Source organism: Nyctereutes procyonoides, unplaced genomic scaffold, assembly GCF_905146905.1.
Source record: "Nyctereutes procyonoides isolate TBG_1078 unplaced genomic scaffold, NYPRO_anot_genome, whole genome shotgun sequence".
NCBI lineage: Eukaryota > Metazoa > Chordata > Mammalia > Carnivora > Canidae > Nyctereutes > Nyctereutes procyonoides.
The window spans coordinates 19,238,013-19,246,615 of NW_026575146.1; the positions used below are offsets into that span (position 1 = coordinate 19,238,013).

Sequence of the window (8,603 nt, forward strand, 5' to 3'; positions counted from 1 at the left end):
TGTTAAAATTTAACTATCTTAAAAAATAAAATAAAATTTAACTATCTTTGATACTCTTAAAGTGTAGCTCCTATACACAGTTTAATAGTGCCTTTCCCTGTGTATATCTGGACATTTTAATCAAGAAAATAATTAAAGTCATGGTATTATGATTAGCCAAACCTCTTCCTAGCAGACCACTGATTCTATTTAGCATATAATAAATGGCTTCCCAGAGATAGGAACAAACCACAATCTTTTCGATTCATGAAAAGGAGCTACCAACATGCTTTATGCCAAGAAGGTGCACTTTTCCAAAACACAGTCCAGAAGATTGATGGTCAGCTGGAAATCTTCCACTAATGACCCTATGACAAACTCTCCAGATACACAGTGAAGAAACATCAAAGTTGTGGTGGAAACCTCAGTAGGGAAATGAAGCCTTAGAAGATAATACATATCTAACAAAAACGGGGAACAGGGTGACACTGTAGCTGACTATTCATAAAGGACTACAGTTTCTCCCTATTGCCCAAAACCCTCTACAAAATAAACTGCACCTCAATTGCTTACTTTAAATTACACTTTTACAGAGCTATTTAGTAACTGACACAGAAAAACCATCACATAAGGAAGCATTTATTTGAGGTTTAACATGAAATCATGCAAATAAAATTTGTATAAACACAAATCCACATTGAGTCATAACACAGATAGCAAAAAAAAAAGTAAAAACAAAGAAAACTAACTGGCGGCTATATACAGTTGGACACCGTTGTGTCTTATACACTAGAAAATCTTTTACAAAATAATCATCTTAGATCAACAGAAGACCAATCTGCAATGTCGTCCTACAAGATGGGTTAACTTTAAGCCATCTCCTCTTGTTTTATCCAACGTCTTCCTTTAGTATGGCTGGTAATTGTTTTGGTGATTGCCACCCCCTGTTGGCCACGGTAGTCTGCATGTCCCTGTCCATATCCTTAGTTCCCATAGTTAAACTCAGTATAACCATAGCTGCCAAAGTCACTATAGTTTTGATCACCACCATAGGCACTAATGTAATTTCCATATCCTTGATCATAACAGTGATTAAATCTTTGGTTCCAGTTTTGGCCCTGACCTTGTCCATGACCCCTAGTACCACCTCGTTCACCAGCTGCAGCACCTCTTCCTCCTTTTTGCTGTTGCTGTTGCTGCCTATATACCTCTTTGGGTTCTGCAACTTTGATTTCACACTTCCCAGAACCAATCTGATGATATCTGCTTTCTAACAATTTCTTTACTGGCTTTTCATCTGTATATGTAATAAAACAAAATCCTCTTCTTTCGTTTGTTTTTGTATCCATGGGAAGTTCAATATTTTCAATCTCTCCAAAGCCTCCAAGATATTCTTTAATTTGTTCTTCGGAAGTATCTGGGCTTAATCCACCCACAAAAACCTTTTTGGGGGGTTCTTTCCCTTTAAAGCTTTGGCCCTTTTGGGGTCTATCAACATGCTATCCAGTTTGTGTTCTTTCAGTTCCAAAACCTTATCAACACTAGCAGCCTCTTTGAAAAGCACAAATCCAAATCCTCTTGATCTTCCAGTCACTGGATCTCTTTCAATTATACAATCTACAACTTCCCCAAATCGAGACAAATATTAAGTCAGATCTTTCTTGCTTGTATCCCAGTTCAATCCTCTAATAAACATTTTACCGTCATCCTGCTGATTCTTGTTTGTGTTGATCTTGGATCCCTCTGCGAATTCCTCTGTGCTGCTGAACTCGTTCATGTCCTCCATGGTGGCGGAGTTGTCAGCCAGAGGGTGCTGCCATGCAGTCTGGGTCGCGGCAGCAGCCACCTGTACTATTATTTGAATGAGAGTAGTAATAGCTGACATTTGTGCCTTACTCCTAAGGCATTTGTGCCTTAGATCTTTGGAAAAAAACATTCAGTGTTTAAAATTAAGTATAATATTCACTGTATTTTGTAAATAGTTTTATCAATTTGAAGTCTCTTCTTATATTTTCTGAGAGTTTTTTCATGAATGAATATTTAATTATAAAATGTTTTGTTTTGTTTTCAGTTCAATTAGTTTTTTGCTTTGCAGCTCTCTTGACTTGGGCATACATATTTAGGATTGCTATATATTCCTGGTGGATTGATCCCTTTACCACTACATAACATAATCCCCATATTTTTGCTTACTATGTTCTTTTTCCTTCCTCATGTTCTATTTTTTGTCATTTCCTTTATATTTAGAGAACTTCCTTTGGCTATCCTTTTATGTCAGGTCTTCTGACATAAAACAAACACTCTTTCTTTTCTTTCATCTGAGAATGCTTTGATTTCCCCTTCATTCCTTAAGGATATTTTCACTGGTTATAGAGTTCTGGATTGACAGGTTTTTTTCAACATTTGAAAATTTTTGTGCTGCTTTATGCTGGTCTTTATGGTTTCTGGCAAGAAATCCACTGTATCTCCCCAACTTTCTTTCCCCCGTCCTCTTTTCTCTCTTCTCCTCATGCCTGTGGTATGCACAGGGGACAGGGTTTGTAAGGAATTAGAGAGAAGGCAGCTTTCTGCAAGCAGAGAAAAGAGGCCTCACCAGAAACTATATCATCTGGGGTTTCATCTTGTACTTCCCAGTCTCCAGAACTGTGAGAAATGAATGTCTGTTGTTTAAGCCACCTAATCTGTGGTATTTTGTTATGGTGGCTCAAGCTAAATAAGACAGCCCTCTATTCTGCTATTAGACCTTCTACTGAGTATTTTATTTCACTTGTTTGCACTGAACATGGTTATTGATGCAAAGTAAGCAACCCCTGAACTGGTGTGGTGAACAAGTCACAAGTAATGCAAACTCACCACGTAAGGGCTGGCTAACATGCAGGCTGCAGCTTAAGATATTTCAGTTTTGGAATCTTTGAAAATTATCTAAAATGAAACAAATGTGTTTGATTACCCAATCATTTGAGGAGCCAGTGTTGTTATTCAGTGTTCCTTCTTAAATACCTATTCTTTTAATAAGTTACTGAATATCTGCATGTATTCAATCAATATTTATTGAGGATCTTTTATTTCCCTGGCACTGTGATAGTTATGCACATTAAAGAATAAACATAGAACCCACTTAATTCCCTTTCTGACTCTGTTGCCTTTTTAGCCTTATAACAATTTCTGCATTATGCCCAAGAAAGGAAGAAGTCCTTGGTATTAGAGTGGGCACTATGGTTACTAGCCCAGTGCCTATTTTTTAAATATCTTTCTTCTTCACTTCTTGTAGGAATTGTTTTTTTGCTCTCATTTATGACTGAGGAAGAAATAAAGACCATTAAATGCATACAGTATAAAGCTTCTCTTTGTCTCTGTCTTTGCACAGAATTTATCCCACAAACTAACAGAGACTCAGGGGGCTTTCTGATACCCATAGGTGGTCTGAGGTTTCAGTGTGGCAGCTGGGAAGCCCAAACTACTACCATGGGGCAGCAGGAGAACCACTAGAAAGATCCTATTATAAGGATTTACTTTCTGTTTGTTTTTTCCCCTAAATCAACTGAAGAAAAAAAAAAAAACAAAAACAAAACTATATAATACTTAGCCTGATAAACAGAAAAAGGAAAATGCAAGATTTAAATTATCGGTTCATAAAATAAGGCACCAGACAATTCAGTTTCATTACGCAGCATGAATGGTTGTAGTCTGTTAACAGGCAGAAGTGCTACGCATACAGATATTGCAATAATAGGAAAAAACAGTTGATTGGCGAAGCAGCTCCCCTGCTTTGATTATTTTCATAATTCTTGTCTGCCTAGTGTCTTCATAGATAATCTCCAGAGCACAACATCAACTCTAGCCTTTTGGTACATTTGTTTTTATTTTTGCTATAGTCAAAATTTTCAACCACTTTAAAACAAAAAGGTAAGTGTTATGCTCTTCTGTTTTTAGGTTTGTCACAATATTAGGTAATTAGGGATGTTGACAGTCTAATATCCAAATTAAATTCATTATGTTTTGGTAAAGACATGAGCTGAAGAAATGGTAAAGATACTGTGAAATTCCTAAATCTTAAAGTTTGCTTAATTTTGAGTTTAAATGTATATTTACATTCATATAAATAGATTAGATGGATGATTGATAGAGAGATAGAAAAATAGCCAAAAGGGGCAAGGTCTCAAAATCCAGAACCTTAGATGACTTTCAGACACAGACTCAAACCAGATTTTGAGGGCCACACCCATCCAAAGATATGGCTAGTACTGAGAGGTCATTGATTGATTAATTTTACAAATACTTATTGACAATTTACAAAGGGCCAGACACCGTTTGGGGGTTAAAGACCACTGGATCTCAGGACCAAATCCGTAGGAATAATTTGCCCCTAAAAAGCAAGTCAACTATGAGAAAGCAGTGAGCTGAAGGCATCGCGTGCATGGCCCTGTTAACATACTGACACACGGTCCTCAGCTAGAATTTCAGAGACCTATGCTATTTGGTATATCAGTATTCAGTACATGGAATTGCTTTTCCGTAAAGTTTTTGTCACAAAATCACTGTAGTCATGCTTTCTTCATTTGAGAGATGTCAAGAAGAAGGCTTGAAAAAGGCAATCAATGTTGGTATCGTCAGAGGTTCACTGGAGACTGAGAGGTATAAAGTGTCTAAAAAAGCATGAAGAGAGAGAAGACTAGCTGAGGAATTGACCTGTGCATATACAACAGACACCCACAGTTCACTGTTACCTGCTGATGTATGGAAAATCACCCCAAATCCTACTGGCTCGGCACAACAATGACTTTTCTGCTGGTCCTGCTGGGCTTAGTTATATGACTGCATCAGCAGGCAGTTCAGCTACAGACAGGGTTCTAGGACAGCCTGACACCAATGTTTACGTTCATGCTGTTGGAGTTGACCATTACTTGGACCTCTTTCTCTCTCTGCCTGTCTGCCATGATTCAGTAATGAAGCCCAGGATTGTTGACATGGCAGCAAGAGCAAGCCAAGTGACTACAGCCAGAAGCCTGAAGGGCTCTTGAGGCCTGGACTCTGAAACTGCCATCATTTAACTTCTGCCACATTCCTTTGGTCAAAGCTAATCACAGGGCTAGGTCAGATCTAAGGGACAGTGACATAGGCTCCACCCCTTAAAGAAAGTTGTGCAAAAACCATAACCATATTTGACCTACAATGTCTATTAAGGACTGTGTGTCATATTCATAGTATTTGATGTCTATCTTATATACATTTACGCATATCTACATTTCAGAATAACCCCTGTTGCGTAAGAGGTCACTGGAAATGCAGGAAGAAGAGAAAGAGGAGGGAGAAAAGGCTTTTTCTATTGTGTTGAAATAATTTAAAACTTCTTAAAAAAATTGCAGAAATAGTTCAAAGAGCTTCCATATGCCATTTATTTAAATTCCCCAATTGCAAATATTTTTTTTTCCTATTGCTGCCTCTCTAGGATGGTGATGAAAGGAAACATAAATTCAGAAAGTAAATTAGTTGTTGCCTAGCCTGTGGGTGGGAATGAGAATGGGAAGTGACGGCTAAGGCGTAAGGTCTTCCTTGGGGATTACAAAAGTGTTCTACCGTGAGAATATTGCCACAGCTGTACAACTCTGTGAACACATTCAAAAACACAGGATTCTACACTCAAGTACATTTTATGGTATGTGAATTATATCCTGATAAAGCTGTTAAAAATATTTTCTGTAAGCATTAGGTGAATGGATATCATTCTCAAGGGTATTAAATTAAAGGTTATGGGCTGGGGATCCCTGGATAGCTCAGCGGTTTAGCACCTGCCTTTGGCCCAGGGCGCGATCCTGGAGTCCCAGGATCAAGTCCCATGTCAGGCTCCGGCATGGAGCCCGCTTCTCCCTCCTCCTGTGTCTCTGCCTCTCTCTCTCTCTCTCTCTGTCTATGATAAATAAATAAATAAATCTTAAAAAAGAAAAAAAAATAAAGGTTATGGGCCTTTATTTATGCTAGGACATTGTTGAAAAATCTCCCTAAAATACATAATCAGAGAATCTACAAAGCCAAAATAAATGGGGGTTACCTGTGAATTCTAGCAGGTGAATTGGGGATTGGTAGCTTTGAAGCTGAGGCATCAGCATAGATTGGGGTGTTTTATGGGTCCAACATGTGATTCGGAGCTGAGTGGGGCTAAAGACATTGAGGGCCCCCCCCTGGTGTCCACAGGCCATTATGTGGCGATACTGGCTAGGCAGTTGCATGTACCTGACCCCAGCATAGGGCGCCTAGAGTCAATTTAAGCAGGCCAATGAGCCAATGGGCCATTTGATTTGGTGAAAAACATAGTACGGATGTAGCACAATTGTGGATGTATAAATATATAGAAAAATAGAAATACTGAATATTGTCCAAATGAAAAAATTGAAACTAGACAACATAACATAAGCAGTTGCTCTAACTCCTATTGAATAGAGCTCTCTCTATACTAGTAACTTTCAGAGTATCTGGTTTTCCTTCATTTAAAATTTGCTCCCTTGATAAATAAAAATTAAAAAAAAAAAAAAAAGGATCCCTGGGTTGCGCAGCGGTTTGGCGTCTGCCTTTGGCCCAGGGCGCGATCCTGGAGACCCGGAATCGAATCCCACATCGGGCTCCCGGTGCATGGAGCCTGCTTCTCCCTCTGCCTGTGTCTCTGCCTCTCTCTCTTTCTCTCTCTGTGACTATCATAAATAAATAAAAATTTAAATAAATAAAATAAATAAAATAAAATTTGCTCCCTTGAGTGTGTATGTGTGTGTGTAGTTGCGTTATCATGTCCAGAAAATTATTAATAAGAACTAACCCTAACAACTAATCAACAATGGATACCTTTTGGAAAGGCTTAAGTAATTTTCGAGTAACTTCTTGATTGGCACTATACCCAAAATATGTGCTTTGGGAGAAATGTGCATTATATTATTGTCATGGTAAGAAACAGAGATAAATTATAGGTAATTTCCAGTTTTTAGTACTGTTTCTATGGTTATGTAAGCAATGTATATTACTTCAGAACATGTTACCATGGTTATTTCAGGTAATTCCGGGTTATTAAAGCTTTGAAAATAAAAACGATTTTTCTTTTTGGTGGTGGTTGTTGAATAAAGTTGTTCACGTTGAGTAGAAAGAAATCTCCTTTTTTTGCTAAGGAGGTGCTGCTCATGGTGGGAGGCTGGAGGAAAGTACAGGAAGGCTGCAGCTCTCCTCTTACCGCCCCCCTACCCCACCTCCCTACCATGGTGGAGGCTGGAGGGAAGGACAGAGAGGCTGCAGCTCTCCTCTTACCCCGCCCCTCCCCCATCACAGTGGGGCTGGAGGGAAGCACAGGAGCTCTCCTCTTACCTCCCTCCCCTGCACCCCAGCACCTTCGTGAGAGCAAGGAGGTTCCCATCTACAGATATGACAGGAGCTGCAACAGATGGAAAATAAGCTCTAACTCCTAGCATCCCCTCGGCTTTTGAATATAAAAAGAATGACAGGAAAATTAATGACTGACGGCCAGCTCCGAAAGAGGAAGGGCTGACCAGATGCTTGTTTGTTAGACAGTTGCTGTTGCTGCTGCTGCTGCTGCTGCTGCTGCTGCTGCTGCGCTGCTACTGCTGCTACCATTTATTTATTTTTCTTGCCTCCTCCACTGGTGGACACACAGGCAGCCAGGAGCTGCAAAAGCAGATGAGTGTTGGTCTCAGGGGGTCGGAGATGATGACTGAAGGCTTGACTTGGGGCGGGGGTGGAGGGGTGGGAGGGGTGGCTGCGCTTCCCGTGCTCCCGGAGTCCCAAGCCTGCCAGGCCCTGAGGCAGTGGGGATCCCGCGGGCCGGCGCCGGACCTGGGTCTGTCCACCTCTGGACAGGAAGGTTTCTCCCCACCACCCCTGAGGTCTTAGCCAACGGGCCCATCAACCAGGCATCTGATCTTGGTTCTACTGGGTGACAGTCTCTAAAAATCTGAAACCAAGTTGAAGGCCCTGCTCTGAAAACTTGAGCCGTCAGCGGGGCTGTCGGAGCCGGAGCCGAGGCAGAAGCAGGTGCAGAAGCAGGTGCAGAAGCAGGTGCAGAACCGCAGGAACATTCTCAGTTCTCCTGCTCCCCCACTCCCTTGGTCCTGCCTTTTCTCTCCCGTGCGCCCCACAGAAATTGTGCAGCATTGTGGTGCATTATTTGGATTCATGTAAGCTGCAGGAAACCCCTTAGGAAGCAGGTTTTGGGATGAATTAACAAAAATAGTAGAAGTCAGAAAATATTACTGTAATGACAGCATGGATGTGGAATAAAACCTACACACACTACACATGGATACAGACACGCACAATTAACACTATTTCAACTACATATCTATCATCTATCTAACTATCTATCTATCTATTCATCCATCTAAAACATGTGAGTGTCATTTGAGGATTTGTAAATTAAATTATTGCTAAAAGCTTAAAAGAATCACACACAGAAATACTACCAAGCTAATATGAGTACAAGGATTTTCCAGTAAAACTTCATAATCTAACATAGTATTCTATTGGAGAGCACTCAAACTAAAACTACCTTTAAAAATAAATAAATAAATAAATAAATAAATAAATAAATAAATAAATAATAAAACTACCTTTGCAGTATAGTATGTATG

At 39.9% G+C, this 8,603-nt stretch overlaps 1 pseudogene; it reads right to left on the reverse strand.

Annotated features, from left to right (window-relative positions):
- Positions 1–885: 885 nt before the first annotated feature.
- On the reverse strand, positions 886–1,816 carry LOC129500959 (heterogeneous nuclear ribonucleoprotein D-like; annotated as a pseudogene).
- Positions 1,817–8,603: the final 6,787 nt, after the last annotated feature.